The sequence below is a fragment of the Beta vulgaris genome, chromosome 5 (genome assembly GCF_026745355.1).
Source record: "Beta vulgaris subsp. vulgaris cultivar EL10 chromosome 5, EL10.2, whole genome shotgun sequence".
NCBI classification, from domain to species: Eukaryota; Viridiplantae; Streptophyta; class Magnoliopsida; order Caryophyllales; family Amaranthaceae; genus Beta; species Beta vulgaris.
This window is the reverse complement of record NC_079206.1, coordinates 44678873-44698639: the sequence shown is the minus strand read 5'-3', so window position 1 is coordinate 44698639 and position 19767 is coordinate 44678873.

Sequence of the window (19767 nt, the reverse complement as noted above, 5' to 3'; positions counted from 1 at the left end):
GAATGCTTTTCTTCCTTAATGCCAAACACTTTCTCTTCTTGCTAGGCAAAAGCATGGACGGATTGCTTTCAGGAAGAGGCGACTCCTGAACCTTCTCAATTTCCTCCTTAAGCTCACCAATCTGGCCTTTAACTTTTTTGGCCGAATCATCTCCTTGTGCCCTTGGACACTCTGCTTTTTCCTTCCAAGATGATGGTTTGAGTGTGGTGAGATAGCATTCTCTGGCAGCTTGCTGTCTCCATAAAGAGATCCAATCTTCCCACCATCACATTCAAACTTCATCAGCATTAATGGGTCACAATGACGGCCTTGATGTGATTTAAGGTAGGTCGCCCGAGAATGACATTATAAGCTGTCAAGTCTCGTACTACCAAAAATTTCACAAAAAGCGTCCTGGCCGCATCTTTTTCTCCAACTCTGACGGGCAAGGTGACGGTTCCCATAGGGTGTATGACCCGCCGCCAAAACCAATTATAGGATGATTGACCGGCATCAAATCGTTTTTGTCAAACTTTAAACGAGACAAACAATCAGCACTGATGATGTCAGTTGAGCTTCCAGTATCAATCAAAATTCGCCAACCCTTAGATTGGCAATCTTCATTTCCACAACCAGCGGATCATCATGAGGCGTCCTAATATTCCCCCGGTCCAACTCGCTGACCACTATTTTTGGAAAAGGATCAGACTCGGCCTGGTTGGTGAGCATAACCTGGCTGAGTTCCCTCAAATAGTTTTTGTGGCCGCGATTTGTCGGACCTCCAGCTGCAAATCCTCCTGAGATGACCATCACACATCATCATCCGTGCTATCTCCGTCCATCTTTCTTCCTTGACGGTTATCCCTTTTCTGAAACTTCCTTCCTGACGAGGGTAGGTAATTGTTCATCTTTCCTTTTCGAGCCAACTCTTCTAGTGCTCGCTTCAAATGCTTGCATTCATTGGTTTCATGTCCACAATCTTTGTGAAAGTGACAATACTTGCTCTTGTCCCTGTTACGGTAAGGCGTCTTCATCTCGGCCGGCGCCTTTAGTTCATGCTGATCTTTTATTTCCATCAAAATGGAATATTGATCTTTGTTGAACTCTATTGGTTCAACTGAGGCCGCCGGCTCTGACCGCCTACTTCTCTTGGACGAAGTGGTCATAGAAGTCATGGCCCAAGTCTCAGCCTTCTTGGGCGGATTCTTTTTTGGCTGAACAGCTTCTTCCAACTTTCTTCACTTCTGGCTGTTTTGCTTCAGCACAGACCTCTGTGGCATGAATGAATGCTTCAGCCTCCCTCAGTGCTTCCGTCAAAGTAGTGATTTTCTTCTTCCCAAATCAAACTTAAAACTTCCTGGTCTTAGACCTCTGATGAAGGCGTCAAACGCCACACCCGCATTCAGATCTTGGATCTGCAACGCCTCCAGATTAAACCTCTTCACATAACCTCTCAAGGCTTCCTTAGGACCTTGGATGACTTTACCCAGGTGCATGCTTGTTTTCTGTTCTTGCCGATTAGCCACAAAGTGACTGGTGAATAGAATACTAAGTTCAGTAAAATTATTCACTGAATTAGGCGGCAAGTTGTTGAACCATTTTTGCGCTACTCCTTTCAAAGTAGCTGGGAAATTCTTACACCAAGTAGCATCGTCCACCCCTTGGACATACATCTGATGCTTGTAAGCTGATAGGTGATCGTCCGGATCAGTAGTTCCGTCAAAAGGATCAATGGTTGGGAGCTTAACCTTTGGGAAAGGAGGGGACTCCATGATCCTGACCGAGAAAGGAGTGGGCCAATTGATCTGGAGTGCCGCCACCTGCCCCTCAATGGGTATGTGCTCCTGACGGTACTCTTTAAAACCGGATTAGATGAGGTGTTAGCTAAGGCTTGACGCCTGTACACCATAGGCTGCAAAACTGTCTTCTCTTGCCTGGGCTGGAAAGCGATGGACCACGGCTTCGCACCACTGTTCTGGACGGGAGCCTTAAGGACGGATCCTTCATATATGGCGTGGAGCCAGAGGCTGAACGCTGCTGCCTGCCGCCCTCTTGGCCTCCAAGTACTCCCGGCATCAGTCTCCATCATGTGACCAGTAGGAGGGATATTATCTGCTGGACGGACCACCAGCTTCCAGTCCATCTTCCTCCTAGAATCACTGACTGCGGCTGCTTTCCTTTGGAAGGCGGCTTAGTCAATTCTGGCCGAGGTGGCCGACTAGGTCCTGGACGACCCTCTTGGGATCGCCCTTTAAGTGGCGCAGCTGCCTCTTCTCTCGGACTCATCTGAAAAAATACATGTTGTTCTTAATCTGCTCTTCCATAACAGCGGCCATCCTGGCCTGGAAGTCATTTACAACATTTTCCAAATGACCAGCAGTCACTGGACGGTCAAGATTTTCTTGGATGACTGGAGTTACAGTCCTACCCTCGAGGTGAACGGCAGCATGGCCCTGATCCCTGCCTCGAGGTGGCCTCTCGTCATCAACAGTATCATCCACCTGAACTCTAAAACTTCTGTTCCTTGCCACATTCGAAGAGTGACAGTCCGTCATTGTTGCGTCTCCCCACAGACGGCGCCAAATGTTATGTAGTGTAAAACTAGCAATTTATACACAACTCCCAAAGATAGGTTCTTAGAACTGGAGACTTGTGCAACAATGATTGGTCAAATCCCGAAGCAAACTCCTGACCAGCAACCTGCACAAAAGGGACCCACCCTGGAGGTTTGGGTGGTATTTCCCCCTCCGAGCTTAAGTCAGATGTCAGGGATGTAAAGGAACTTTTAGAGAGAGAAAGTAGAGAGAGAGAGAGAAGAATTTATGACAGAGTAACAGTACTATGCTCTGAAAAACGTACCTTTCACCCTGAAATCAAGGACTATTTATACTGTTTGAATGACTGTTGTGCCTTGATGTCACCCTAATTTGGGAGCATCTGATTGGCTAATCAAAGCTGTGGGACACGTGGCAGCTGTTGATTGGTCAGTACACCTCACTTTCATATAAAGGTGTAAATCATACTTACTGGGCCTAAGTACAATTTTTGGGGCCAGAGGAAGGTCTTTTTAGTACGCTTTCAGAGAAACGTACTTGTAGGCCTGCCACCTTCAGGCCCTTTCGTACTTTCATTCCCCTGCATATATGCCACATGTAGGGCTCAGATGAGGCCACGTGTCAGTACCAGAGCCGTTGATTTTTTAGGCTACAACAGCTTCCCACCAACCACTTCTGTAGCCGTTATTCCGCTTAACGAGCCTCAGCTCCATCAGATTTGCGCATACTAACAATAAGGCAGTTAGTTATGCTCTCTAGAATCTAGGAACTAACCGATCAGCATCTTGGTTCCTTATTTGTAGCGAGGTAGTTAGATATTGATGCACGTTCAATTTGCTTATACATTTCACCTGCGCATATACCACTAACTCCACAAACATTATGGAATTCAAATTTATTAAAGTTAATATTCCATAATATCAAAATCATACAATCATGTAATGAGTCGAAAAGACAAACAATTAGTTTAAATAACTTAATTTTGATTAACCTCATAATTAATTTCCATAAGTTCGCAATAAGCTAATAAAATAAATATAATCTATACTATTAGAATAAAATCTAATCAAAGACATAAAATTAAATCTAATAGAAAAATAAAACGAACTCAAATAAATCCAAAAGCTCCCCCTTTATATCAAACTGCTTAGCAAAGTATTCGTCCTCAGTCAAACCCATTTCCTCCATCTTCTTCTTCCTGTAACTGGGTTTTAGCCTCTTGAATGCGTCAATTGTTTCAGGGTCTTTCAACGCCACTTCTTCCCCTTCATTCAGCGATTTTCGGGCGAATTCTGCCTCAAGAGATAGAATTTCTTCCCATGGAGCCCAACCTCGTTCTACCTAGTTCCGCTTTCGGGCTTCTTCCTCGGTATCTCTGTCTTTGGGCCCGAATTGTTCCAGGAATGTCTCGTCCACTGGGAATTCATACGAAGCGAACCATTTTCGAAGGGAAGAGGAAGAAGATGAAGATGAAGATGAAGATAAGAGGATAGAGAAACTAGGGTGGATATTTGGGGTTTGGAGCTTGGAATTCCAGGGGTTTAGCTGGGTTTTTGAGAGGAGAGAGAGTGGCAGGAATTGGAATTGTGAGGTTTGCAGGATTTGCATCTTCACTCACGAAGACTCAGGACTGAAGAGTGAAAAATGTTGTGAGGTGCACTGGATAGAGTTTGTTTAAGTCGTTGCGCAGGTTTTTGCACTCTTGTTTCCCTGCAATAGTGCACACGTTTGTATATATGTACATAAGTAACAAGTCAAATGTATATAAATAACAAGTTAATTGAATACATGTACATAATTTAATGAGCCAAATGAATATATATACATCTCTATTATGTTCATTGGTATTAGTCTTTATGTTTATAACTTAGTGTTTGATATTCATCGTGTGTACCTACCTCATCACAAGAACGTGTGTGCCTACTAATTTGCATGTTTCATGATAGTGAGATCGGCAATTATTTAAGTTCAATAAAAATTTTAAAAAGGAAAAATTTCAAATCAATTACAATCAACTTTTTTTTTTTTCAAAAAAATGCATTTCAAAAATTTTCTTTCAAAAAACTATCTTATATAATAAATTTCTTCTATTATATCATCATTTTATCGTAAATAGAGTTTTAATCACTAATAATTGAGTAATCCTAAATTTCTTTTCTTTTTCCCCTCTTATTTCTCTTATCTTTTCTCGCTACCCTACCGACAAAAACATCTACGATAACTATCATATATTGATTAGTCTGAAATATAAACGTAAAATGATAGTATATATTGAAGGAAAAATAAACGCTATGGGGCTCAACTATCGGCCATCATCTTTTATATATCCTAACTTTTGATTATTGTATGCAGGACTTAACGATTGTGATATGAGTTCACTGAACTGACACGTGACTTTAAAAGGGAAATCAGTCCCTTCTCTATACCTCCTTCCTTGCGATTTGTTTCACCTTCTTCCTCTCCTTCTCTGCCATTTTTTCATCTCTTTTCTCTCCTCTAATATGGTTTTCATCTCTCTTCTCCTTTGTTCATGGGCATGGTCAAACACTCTTTATTTTCGCAGTTCGAGTGCCGAATTCTCCGTTGCAGATGGTGATTGTTCTTGAGGATAGAGAAAGTGAAGAGGCCAAAAACCGAATTGACATTAAGCTAGTGTTCATTGTGGTGGTGGTGGTGTATTTGTAGGATAGAATGGTGCCACCAAGTGCTTAATTTTTTCCCAAACTTTTGAAAGCGAAGAAATCAAACTCACCACAAAAATTCGTTTTTCTTCACCCTACTCTCTCTCTCCTCCCATAACTTCACTTCCTCCATTTCTCTATCTCTTTCATGTTCGAAATGAATTTTATATAATTTCAATTCAAATTTGCGATTTTTTCTGAATTTAATTTGCAAGTTGTTTATTTTCCTAATTCTTGATTTTTGCTGATTTTTGGTAACAGAGATGCAATATAAGGTGTTGTTTTTAGCTTGTGGTGTTGTAACCCAAAAAAAAACATGTTGGTTTTTGGTGCTTTTTAGTCTAGTATAAACACTAGATCAGCTACAACAGGGGGTGAATTGTAGTTGGGGAGATTTACAAACATTTTGCGGATAAACTAAATTGGAAAGCTAATAAAGAGAAGTAGTGATAAGTAAGAACGCACGAAGATCCTTTTAACAAATAAGAACGCACGAAGATCCTTTTAACAAGGTTCTCTTCCTCAATTCTTTAGGAAGAAACCTTGCTCTATTATTTATAATAGTTATTACAACTAGATATAAATCTACCCTCACTTAGTTCCTCTAGGAACCAGTTCCCAGTCACCCTGTTCCCCCTGAACACGTGACTTTTCTCACTTGACTTCACTAGAAGTCTTCTCTTTCTCTTTCTCTTTTCTCTCTCTTGAATACAAGATTTTTCTTTCTCTCAACGCAAACTCAAATACAATGATTGTAATAAATTGAAGATAAACAACCGAATAAACTTTCTTAGACGTAATACATGAAACTCTGGAAAGTCTTAAGTTTGAATTCAATTTTCTAACGCTATAAACAGGAATATCAGCTGCTCCACATTTTTCTCCATTACTACGTTATGGGTGCTATAATGTAGCATCCCACCAACCACTTTTGTAGCCGTTATTCCTCTTAATCAGCCTTAGCTCCATCAGATTTGCGCGTGCTAACAATAAAGCAGTTAGTTATGCTCCCTAGAATCTAGGAACTAACCGATCAGCATCTTGGTTCCTTATTTGTAGCGAGGTAGTTAGATATTGATGCACGTTCAGTTTGCTTAGACATTTCACCTGCGCATATACCACTAACTCCACAAACATTATGGAATTCAAATTTGTTAAAGTTAATATTCCAGAATATCAAAATCATACAATCATGTGATGAGTCGAAGAGACAAACAATTAGTTTAAATAACTTAATTTTGATTAACCTCATAATCAATTCTCCAGAAGACCCATTTCAGTCCAATCACCTTTTGATTCTGAGGCTTGGTTTCAAGATGCCAGACCTTGTTCCTTTGGAACTCAATGAGTTCCTCTGGCATGACATTTATCCAGTCAGACTCTAGTAGGGCTTCATTATGATCTCGAGGTTCTGTCATGGACAAAAAGGCTTGGAATGCACAGAAGTTTTTGAGCTGCGATCTTGTTTGAGTTCCCTTCTCAATATCACTTATGATCAACTCTAGTGGCTGGGAGTCTTGGTGCTTCCAAGGTTTTGGTTGAAACACTCTTGTTCTTGTTCCTTCTACTTGAGGTTCTTCAGTTGATTCATTCTCTGGATGTGATTCTTCTTCTTATCCTTCTCCATCAGGAGTTCCTTCATCTGCCTGTTCCCCTTGAGCAATAGGATCAGGAACAATCATCTCGTTTTCAGGAACATGCTTCTTATCAGTACCTGCAGGTGTTAGTTCCTCATCAAAGTTGGCTGACTCTTTAGAACGAGTCAAACCAATTTCAAAATCATTTTCATAACCTGGTTCCTGTAGAGAGTTAGTTTCATCAAAAATAATATGAACGCTTTCCTCAACAGACATTGTTCTTTTGTTATAGACTCTATATGCTTTACTATTTAAAGCATACCCTATAAAAACTGCCTCATCACTTCTAGCATAAAATTTTATAGATTGTCTTTACCATTGTTGTGTACAAACATCTACAACCAAAGACTCTAAAGTAAGAGATGTTGGGTTTTCTTCCTTTGAGTAGCTCATGGGAGGTCTTCAAGGTAATATGTCTCAACATGACTCTATTGATGATATAGCAAGCGGTGTTCACTGCCTCTGCCTAAAAGTTCTTTGAAAGATTGCTGGCTATAGGCATTGTTCTAGCCATGTACTTCAGAGTACGATTTTTCCTTTCTACCACGCCATTATATTGTGGGGTCCTAGGAGCAGAGAAGTTGTGATCTAGTCCTTCATTGCTGCAAAAATCATCAAACTTGGAGTTTTCAAGCTCCTTACCATGGTCAGAATGTAAATGTTTTAATTTAAAACTACTTACCCTTTATATTCTTTTAGCAAAGGTCAAAATTCATCAAAAGATTCATCTTTGCTATGAAGAAAAATAACCCAAGTGTACCTTGAAAAATCATCAACCATAACTGGTACATATCTCTTACCATATCTGCTTTAGATACGAACAGGCCCACATAAGTCCATGTGAATTTATTCAAGTGGACTTTGTGTACTTACCATCTTCTTTGGTTTAAACGAGGATCTAACATGTTTTCCTTTTGCACAAGCACCATAAACTTCATGATTTGAGACCTTGATTGTTGGAAGACCAACAACTAAATCCTTACCACTTAGCTTATGGAGCAGGGTCATACTTGCATGACCACACCTTTTATGCCAAAGGAGTGGATCATTATCTATCGCACTTAGGCAAGTCATATTGTTCCTATAAACCAGGTTTAGGTCAACGACATAAGTGTTTCCGTTCCTAGTTCGTTCCAGAATCTTGGTACCTGTACCTACATCACTTACTACACAACACTCATTATTAACCTTCACATTGTTCCCTTTGTCACAAAATTGAGAAATGCTAAGTAAATTGTGTTTCAAACCCTCGACCAAAAATACATTATATATGGAATATGACTGAGATTTCTCAACCTTACCTACATCTACTATATTACCTGTAAGATTGTCTCCAAATGTCACAGTTCCTCCTTCATAAACTGGAAGTCAAAGAAATTTTGTTTTGTCTCCAGTCATGTGCTTAGAACGACCGCTATTGAGGTACCACATGTTGTTCTCCCTCACTTTAGCCTGTATCCATAACAATTAGTCAGTGGTAGGAACCTAGTTTGACTTGGGTTCCTCTGTCGGGCTTGAGTTTCTTTTAATTAATTTTCCACACTTGCTTAACTAAGCGAGTGTTCATTTCAATATGTTCTTCTCTGGTAGAACAGTCAGATACTAAGTGACCACTGTTACCACAATAAGAGCATACTCGATTGCTTAACAGATCAACATTTTTTTTCATTTTATTTTTCTTCTTATGACTGAAACCTAGTCCATTTCTTCCTTCATTTTTATACTTTTGTATCCAGCTTACTGGATCAGGAAGTTTTGTTCTTGAAGATTCCAATTTCCCTTTAAGTACCAGATATTCCTCTAAAACTGTATTGTATTCAGATTTCAATTTTTCGAATCTGTTATGGTATTTTTGGGGGAACTAATTCTTTCAGGAACAAAGAGTTTCAATTCTGCCATCTCCATATTCAAGAAGTAGTTTTCATTTTTAACCTTTTCAAAGGCTTCTTGAATACGCCGGTTTTCATCAAAATTCTCAAAGAACCTTTCATCGATACTTGCGTTCAAAGTTTTAAACCAGTTTGAATGTTCTTTGGTGACTTCCAAGGCATTCTCTATATTCTCCTCTCTAATGCAGATTGCCTTGTAATCATCCAAAGTGTCCAAAAGCAATTTTATAAGTTGGCTCTTTTTAAGTTCTGATAACTCTTCTTCAATAACATTAACACATACCTTGTTGTTTGGCAAGTCCTCTTCATCATCTGTCTTTTCCATGAGACTTAGATGAGCGGTTTCTTCTTCAGGTTGTTCCTTCTCCTCGCCAGAATCGGATTCTCCCCAGGCTGTAACCATGGCCCTTCTCATTTCTTTTGTGGGCTTTCTTGTGCTTTTCTCTTTGTAGTTCCTATTAAAAACTTTTTGAACTTTTTCACGATCAATGCAGCTTCCTCATCATCAGTTTCTGAATCATCTTGTTCTTCAAATTTTAGAGCCAAAGCTTTAGGTCTACTAGGATCGGCCGCATGAGTTCCTAGATGCAACTCATGAGTCAACATGGAATCTACAAGTTGCTCGATATTGAATGTGGTGAAATCCTTGGTTTCTTGCAAAGCTGTGAATTTCGCCATCCGTTTGTCATCCTGTGGGAGACTCCCTAGAACTTCCCGTACCTGTTCCTTTTGAGTTATAGCCTTCCCAAGAGAGTTGAGCGCATTGATAAGGTTGGAGAACCTAGTGAGCATATCATGAACTGACTCCTTAGGCTTCATTTGGAATAACTTATACTTGTGCATGAGCATATCTATCTTTGAACTCTTGACTTCGCTTGTTCCTTCGTGCGTAACCTATAGAAGTTCCGACATTTGCTTGGCCGATTTGCATTCCATGATTCTATTGTGTTCATGGGGACCAAGACCACAGTGGAGAATCTTTTTGGCGAAGTTGTTCCTCTCCATCTTATCGAAGTCATCTTTATCATATTTTGAGAGAGGTTTGGGAATACACTAGTACAAAATGGACAATTAGTGTCGGATGCGAAGCGCCCATTTGCGTCGGACATGGGTCCGACGGCACAGGCCTTGACGCAGATCGTGATAGAGGATTAGCGTCGGACCATGCCCTACCTACGACGCAAATCGTCGATCATATGCATCGCACATTCATCAACATGTGACGCAGATGGAGACAGCAGACCAGCAAGCCAGACCCATTTGTGTCGCACATTGTCTTACATCCGACGCACATGGGTAATCTTTGTTAATAAAAAAATTCACGGTACATGAATACCTACAATAACAATGGAATACAAACTGAATCTACACAAAAATAATCCTAAAATACACAAAACGCATACACAAAAATAATTGAAGGCAGGATATTATTGAATCAACTCATACACAATAACAACGATATTAAGAATGAAATTGAATCAACTTCCTTCACTAAAACTGAAATTCAACAAAGCTAATAAAAACAGAAAAACAAAAGCAATCAACCATAATCTATACAAAATTAAAAAGTTAAAAAATGAAATTAAAAACTTAAATATTCAGATCTAACATACAAAATACGAAATTAAAAACCGAACCCAAAAAAACCAAAATCAGATCTATACAAGAATGAAATTTCACTAAATATATTTTTTAAAAAAACTAAATCGCCAAAATCAAATAAAACTTTGTTTTCGTTGTTCTTCAAACCTCGTTCTTCTTCAATTCTCTTTCTTGAATTTGAGAAAATAGACGGCGAGAACATCGTCCTTCAATTTGGGGAAAAAATCAATGAAATTGAGAACACCGTCGATAGCAGTGAACAAAGTTGCCGGACTCGTCGGTGTTTGTGTTGTCGTGTCAGTGCTATTCAGATCTTGAGATTGAGAGGCGGAGAGAAGAAGGGAGATGGGGAGGCCTGAGAAACGAACGGATCTCGAGTTCAAAGTGAAGAAGAAAATGGAGAGAGTGAAGGCTGCTGAGAGTGAACGGAGTGAGAAAGTGAGGGGTGAGATCTAGGGTTTTAGAAGCCAAGTGAGAGTGAATGGTTGAAATGGGCCTCTTATGTTGTGAGGCCATCTGCATCGCACTTCGAACCCATGCGACGCAACATACATCATTTTTTTTTGTCATTAATTCGCTCAACACATCTGCGTCGCATGGACCTCTTCGTCCGATGCAAATCAACCTTTTGCAACGCACCTTCATAACGTGCGACACAGATAGAGGTTGTTTTGCGTCGCACTCTAGCTCCCATGCGACGCAAATTAGGTTTTTGCGTCGTCTTCATTGTTATGCGACGCACCTGAGGGGATGCAAATCGTTCTTTTTCTACTAGTGATAGTCTTGCCTTTTTTTTTCTCTGTGACTTTAAAGTCACCAATTTCAATCACTCTCCAGACTTGATAGTTTTCAGCCTTAATGAAAATTTTCATACGATTCTTCCAGTATGGAGTGCTTGCCATTAAACATAGGTGGACGTTGAGTTGAGTAACCTTCATCTAATATTTCTCCCGTAGTGCTCCTCAGTGTTAGCTGATTTTTGGAGGAACCGGACTCTAATACCAATTATTACTCTAGTATAAACACTAAATCAACTACAAAAGGGGGGTGAATTGTAGTTGGGGAGATTTACAAACTTTTTGCGGATAAACTAAATTTGAAGGCTAATAAAGAGAAGTAGTGATAAGTAAGAACGCACGAAGATCCTTTTAACAAGGTTCTCTTCCTCAATTCTTTAGGAAGAAAACCTTGCTCTTTTATTTATAATAGTTATTATAACTAGATATAAATATATCCTCACTTAGTTCCTCTAGGAACCAGTTCCCAGTCACCATGTTCCCCTTGAACACGTGACTTTTCTCACTTGACTTCACTAGAAGTCTTCTCTTTCTCTTTCTCTTTTCTCTCTCTTGAATACAAAATTTTTCTTTCTCTCAACCCAAACTCAAATACAATGATTATAATAAATTGAAGATAGAAAACCGAATAAACTTTCTTAGACGTAATACATGAAAATCTGGAAAGTATTAAGTTTGAATTCAATTTTCTAACGCTATAAATAGGAATATCAGCTGCTCCACGTTTTGCTCCATTAGTACGTTATGGGTGCTATAATGTAGCATCCCACCAACCACTTCTGGAGCCGTTATTCCTCTTAATCATCCTTAGCTCCATCAGATTTGCGCGTGCTAACAATAAGGCAATTATTTATGCTCCCTAGAATCTAGGAACTAACCGATCAACATCTTGGTTCCTTATTTGTAGCGAGGTAGTTAGATATTGATGCACGTTCAGTTTGCGTATACATTTCACCTGCGCATATACCACTAACTCCACAAACATTATGGAATTCAAATTTGTTAAAGTTAATATTCCATAATATCAAAATCATACAATCATGTAATGTGTCGAAAAGATAAACAATTAGTTTAAATGACTTAATTTTGATTAACCTCGTAATTAATTCTCCATAAGTTATCAATAAGCTATAATAAAATAAATCTAATCTATACTACCAGAATAAAATTTAATCAAAGATATAAAATTAAATCTAATAGAAAAATAAAACGAACTAAAATAAGATTTAACAAATAAGATTTAACTAGAATAAAAACTACATTATTTGTCATCATCAAAAAAGTGAATACAACAGTGCTAGGAGTTAGGGTTTTATTTGTTTGTTTGTTGGATATGAAGTATTGAATTTATTGAGCCTGGTTTTTTTTTATGTTTTGTGTGTCGATTTCAATGTCTGATTTTCGCAAAGCTTGTCGTTAGTTAAGTGTTTGAGCAAGGAAGCCATTAATGGCTGCTATGTGAAGATTTACTCTGCAATTTCCTATTTTCATTTTCAAATTTAAAAGCCTTCTATGTGAAGATTAATGACAGCAACTTAGCTTCAAGAATTAATGGTTGGTAAGAAAAAAAAAACAGATAAAGAAGAGAGGAAAATTGTTTAAAATGGAAGTATGAAAAGATTTGAGTTAACTGCAAAATTAAGTTAATTGCAATAATTAACAAAACTAAAAGAACAAACATTTGGGACCCACAAGCGTTTTTTTTAACCTTTGCAACCGATTACACGTCTCTTAAGCTCAATGAAAGACACAAGGTGACTTAGCGTGCGTTCTCTTCAATTTAATAGTCCTGAACTTATCTGAATTGAACTTATTGAACCTGAACTGAACTGATTGGAACTTATTAAACCTGATTGGACCTGATTCAACTTATTGGACCTGATTGAACCTGATTGGAACTTATTGGACCTGATTGAAACTTAATGACCTTATTGGACCTGATTGAAACTTATTAGACCTTATAAACTTTTAGCGATTGGAACTTATTGGACCTTATTAGACCTGATTGGAACTTATTGCATTTGATTGGAACTTATTGGACCTTATTAGACCTGATTGGAACTTATTACCCTGATTGGACATGATTGCAACTTATATGAACTTATTAGACCCGAAACTTAATTTTTTAAGTTGAAGAGAACACACCCTTAGTATAGATTCACTTGAGGAAGGAGATGTTTCTAAGCAAGAAGAAGAATAAGTTGATGCCTAGGACGGATTATCCATTTGAAGTTATTGGAGTAATTGGTGATGGAGCTTACAAGATAGACTTACCTAGTGATTATGGAGGGGTAAGTGCTACTTTCAATGTTGGTGATTTATCTCTCTACTATGATGATGAGAATTTGAGAGCAAATTCTTTTGAAGAAGGGGATAATGATGCGGATCCAAAGGCATCAATCCAAGACGAGTCAATTTCACTTCTAATGGAACACATGGGGTTCACTTTGATGGCATACAAGAATGGATTTGTGCCATGTATCACTTGGCTCGAATGAAGCTATTTAGCATATTTGACTTAGTGTCATTATTAGTTAAAATGTTAGTTAACTTAGTTGAGTTGTTTTTGCTTCTGTAAAGACGAAAATATCCTAATGATTTCAGTTATTAAGAGTCTAGTTGTCATGGTTGTATTTTAGGAAAGTTTCCTTAAACTTGTGAAGAAGTGGCGTGTAAGGCAAGGGCTAGTTGGCCGTGTCTTTTTGTTGTAGTTAAGGAAAGATTTGTCATCTTTCCTTAGGCTTTTGTTTCCTTAATTTCTTGCTAGATTCTAGGATAGAATTAAGGAGGAGAACTTTCTTAAATTACTACTTGTATCCATGTGTTTTGGTGTGCTTGGAGGACAAGTTAATTCTTGTCATGAATAATATAAATAGTCATGTTATCCTACCTTACAAGAACATGAATGATTAAAACAAAAAAACTTTGTTATTGAATTTAATTGTGTTTCAATTAACTTCGACCATTAATCAGATTTTCAGGAGTGTTAATCTTATTAGTGTTTAAACAACTTATTTCCAGGAGTGGTTTGAGTGTGTTTAAGATTGTTTGTGAGTGTTTCAGGAGTGATCATTCATTAAGAAATATCCTTGTTACTTGTACTGTTTTTTGGATTCTCATTGTCTTGTTCAAGTTTGGCTTTTTTCTTTGAGTGTTTAACTATCCTACTTGAGCATATATATCATCACCTAGGTCTGCTACTATCTAGTTGCTACTGTTTGTATGACAACTCTTGACTGCTATTAATATATTTGCTCCCTTTACCCTAAAAAAAAGTCGTGAACATGTTTGGAGTTCAATGAATTGTTGACATAGTATATTTTATATTTGAAAGCTAGAAATTTGAAAGTAGGTTTTCTGTACTGATCATCACAATTGACCTTGAAGGATCAATCTTGTTTACTTGCAAGTAATCTTTCTAGCCTATTAGCTCAACGTGGAAGAGCATTATGGGTTAACACATAAAGATGTAGGTTTAACTCCTACATAGGCTTCTAGACAAGTACATTGCGAAATAACATTATATAAGAAATCCAGTGCCTTAGCGAGGTTAAGCCGCTGAGGACTTTCCTGAAGTGTGCAAGAACTCCAACCTAAAAGACTAGCAGACTATCTGAAAAGTATGCAGAATGCAATATAGGAACCAAAACAAAATGCTTCAATCAGATCTATTATCTCACAAACTATCTGAACTAGCTGCTTGCTGCTATACTGAACTTCGATCCACTGCCTTCAACAGATCATTGGTAAGTTCGTCTTGTAACTGTAATGCATGGAAATCATAAGCTATGAAATTGACAAACATGTACTGAGTCACTCTTTTTATGAATTTAAGCGATTTTATTAGAAGTTAATCATCAACTTAAACAAAAAGGATACTAGTGAATTTTAAAAAATACATGCAAAACACAACCATAGTAGAGATGACACTAGTATGCTAAAAATGCAAAGAGGAAACAACAATTTCCATATCTCTATTACAATTTACAAAAGATCATAATAAGTTGTAACTAAAAGTCCAATATGTACATAGTTAAATCTATCAACGCCTAAAGCCAACAATAATTCAATTGCTCAGTAGTATCTTCAAAATCCTTCATGGAATCTTTACTCCCAGAAACATGGTACCTACATGTCTCGAGCGAGTAAAAAATGACACGATTTTCTTTAAACCTTGGAATGTAGATCCTATTTCTCATCCCTTCCTCAGTAGCTACTACCGAAAACGATGATCGATGGCTAATAAACAAGCTATGATTACCAAGACATTCAACATCGGTCCATTTTTTGTTATAATGGTTAAACTTGAACACTTGAATCCATGCTCCCTTATGCCCAACAAAGACAGCAAGAAGTTCTCCATTGCAATCAACTAAGTGACTTGACTGAAATTCGTCACCGTCTGCCTTGAAAGACGGACTGTCGTAAACTTGCCAACTCCCTTTACCATCTATCAATTGAAATGAGCCAAGTTTTCCATGATCTATATCAAGAACATAAAATGCTCCAGCAAAGTAAACTGGACTACTAGTCTCAACAGTAAATTCGGCGTCGTAGTCTTCATGGTAAAAAACACATGAAGTCCAAGTTTCATCCCCATGTACAATGTAGTAAATGATTACTGCATCAAAATCAAAACAAAATGCAACAGTCACACAGTCGGAAGAAATAGGATTGCTTGAGAATCCAATGCTTCTAACATCTCTAACGCTCATCTCCTCCATAGGGGGGAAATTTCCCATCACTTTTGTCAAGGGATTGTAGAACTTTATTGTTTGTTTGGCGTAATTAGATAAAACTAGCCACCCATCCTTAGAGAAGTCAATAGTTAAAGGATCCGGATATAATTGAAGGATAATGTCATGTGAGTCATTTCGTGATGGATCTCTCACTTGACCTAACCTGCCATCATTCTTAAAGAAGATAAAGTAGTGGGAGTTTTTGGTTCTCCATTGTGCAACTGGTGGTGGAACTGCTGATTGAAATAACTTGCAACTAGCTCGAAAGTTTAAGTAATCAAATAAATCCAAATAACTCGAGACCAATTCTATCATGTCCATTGGGAGCTTTAAGAACATGCTTTCTTGTTCTTCAAGTACTGTTCCATTCTCTTTGTACCCGATATGAGACGCAACTAGAGGTAACCTGTTACAGAAGAAATAGTGGTGTTAAAAACGAATATACGGACATTATACTTCCTCTCCTTTCATATGGTTGCATAGTAGAAATACTGACCTATCAATATGGTGGTGTTGTGGCATCACATTCACCCAAATCGGCGAGCTGAGATGGATACTGGCGTCTGGACAGGGTAAAAGCAGAGTCAACTGATTGTCATCTAGGCAATAGCAATAGAGAATCTCATTCTGATTAGGAGCAAAAAAGTAGACACAATTTTCTTGTACGCCACCTCTTCCACCACTTCCCCAAGTCCAAGTGCAAGAATCATCGCTCAAAAAGAAGGCACGACCATTCAAACTTGTAATCTCTACCCAATTCTTTCTCAGCACATCTAACTCCCAAACTTTAACATCACTTATTCGAGTATCATATGCATGCCGTCTACATACACCAACGTAATATATATGACCACAAGACTCAACCAGATACTGGTGAGGATGATAACAGCAATAACGGCATTTAGGATCCCTAAGTTCCAAGGACTCTAAGGTGAATGAATTGGAGTCATCATCGTCAACCTTCATACGGACCATATGATGAAGCATACCACCATCTTCATGCGTAATATAAGCCCTGCCGTAGATAATACCGTTCACATTAACGGCGAAACTCATTTTTGCATTCGTACCATCAATTGCAATACTCTGAGTGACCCAACTACAAGTAGAATGAACACTAGGACGGCAGGATAAGACTATGTCTTCAAAAAACAAGAATAGCACACAACCATTAGAGTTAGGAGGTGAAGTGAGTGTGCAACTTAATAACTTTTGTTTTCCATCAATTGGTAATAGAGGGAGAACCAGACATTGCAGAGTGATTGGATTCCACAATGTAATTAACTTCTTCTTGTAACGATTGCGTAATATTAACCAGCCATGACAACAACCAAGGATAGATTTGCAGCTCAATGCAGGAATGCTTTTGACGTACAATCTATTTGGAGAGGAAGAAAAAAGGGTGCAGAACGTTTGAGTCTTTTGATACTTGGACTTTTGTTTATATCTGGAATTGTTAGGTGTATAAACAAGCCAAGGTGCTTCACCAATAACAGGAGGTGTTAATCTATCTGCCTTCGTTCCTTTCATCGATTCCAGATTGTTTACTTACTTCCTTTGCTAAAGATAAGTAATTACCTTCTAAAGCGCTGCAAAAGTGATCATTGTGTGAGAGCAAATAACTTGAAAGAAAAAACCGCACTTCATATTTCATATACATAAAATCAATATATTGTAGAACTAGATCATGACAACCTGTGAGGCTCTGTAACAAATATAATCTCTAAATCCCATCGAAAAAAAAATATAATCTCTAAACATATTAGATTTAATTTATAAGAAGACAATGTACCCTATTTATTTATACTTTCTCCGTTCTTATCTAATTGTAATATTTCCCTTATTTGAAAGTTTCGTTTTAATTACAACATTACTTCTTTAGTAATATATGTCAAAGGACCAACTTAACCAAAAGCTTAAACTTATGGTTAAGGCCCCAAGAATAGATACTCTATCACGCCCCTCACGCAAGAGCCCTTTGGGCTTGAAGTGTGGATGCAACACAGTGGAAGAGATTCAAACCCGTGACCTTTTTGTCACGCTGGCTCTTGAGGCCCAGGAATAGATTTATACTCTATCAATATCTACTTTCTATCTCTATCTCCTATCATATGAGTCCTAACTTTTTTATCTATCTCTCTCTCTCTTCAGTCTCCTCTTACATGTGTTTGTGCCAATATGATATGTTACAATTATTATAGAACTGGGTAAGTATCTACAATAGCATATTAGTCTTTGTGGGAAAAATAATAAAAAGACAAGATTATATTTTTATTTTTAAAACAATTAATTTCAATTGTATATATTAATAGCCATTAATCCAATGCTAATGATAAAGTGTCATACCTTTGGATACTCTTATACTAAGAAAAAGAGCTCGCGTAACCAATGTTTATGTTTAAAAATAAAGAAAACAAACATTGTTAATTTTATTGACTCTTAGATATTATACCTCCGTGTGTGTGGGATCTTGGATGAAAGGTTGAAATAGCCTTAAAAGATTATTGTTGTAGTATGCGGAGTTGGATTAAAAAGTTGTTATATTGTTGTTGTTCTGGTTTCGTTGAGTAGTTGATGAAAGTAGCGGGTATTTAAGAAAGAAAATTTATGATGCTGCGTAGAGTGATTACTGATTAGGACCAGGGAGTGTTAGGTAATGTTAGGCGGTGGAGATTTTGTATGAGGAGTGATTGAGTATATTAGATGAGTATAGATGGTGTTTAATATAGGACGAAGGATTAGGATATCAGGTAGTATGGGCGTGAGGGAGAATTAGTTAGGCGAGGTATTTAGGCGTGAGGGAGAATGGTGAGAGGCCTTGTAATTAGAGAGGTGAAGAGATTAGGGAGGTATATATAATATATATATATAAGTAATGGTAACCGAAAATAACTAGGTTTTCTAAAACAATTTTTATTGAAAGATTTTAGAAAATATACTAGTTTTTGAAATCTGTGCGATGTCCGAGTAGTTTCTTTATGTGGTAGAATTTATATTCATATGCCATTACGTGTGATAATAAGTACTTTGAAATCCAAATCTAAATCAGATTCAAAGTTTCAATCTATAAAAGATTCAAGTAAGATAAACTTGGTAGGAAAAAAATCATAAAGTGAGTATAATTGTGTAAGATAAAGTTATTAAGTTGATACTCTTTATATATGTGTACTAGTACAACTCTATTTTTTTAATTGTTTTTTAAAAGTGTAGTACTCTATTTTTAAAAAGATTTAAAGTAAATATTTAAAAAAAAAAGAAAATTCCAATGATGACCTTTAACTTTTCTAGTTGGTGGCGCTAATTTTTTTTCTTTTTATTCCCACTTGTAACCATTCATTATTGTGTTTATTCCCAAATGTGACCTTATAGAGTAAAAAACACGTTAAGTTCTTTAATTTTCATCAGAATAAATGTCTCAGTTTGCGTGCTTGAAAATTATCTAGGTTTGCATGCCATAAATATAGCTCGGTTACAGTTTTGAGGCTCATTTTAGCCCTTAAGGTCAAATTTAAAGTCCAAATTTATTTTCATTCCTAAAAATTCGCCCGGTAAGAAATTGAGTGTCATTATAGCCCTTAAGGGTCAAATTGACAAAAAAATTGACATAAGGCACCTTGTTTTGTGCGCCAAGACATTAGTTCTAACGGAAAGTTAATGAAATTAATAGTTATATATTAGTTATATGATATATATTTAGAATTAGTTTAGATTCATATTTACATTTAGATTAGACAAAGATAGATATTCTGGAAATATTTTTGTTAAATAGGATTTTTTTTTGAAATATCCTAGATAATTAATATAATTAATTAACTCTATTGATTAAATTGGGCCAAAAAAACACGTTTTAAAAGGGGTTTACAAAACTATTATTAGAAAGGCTTTCGG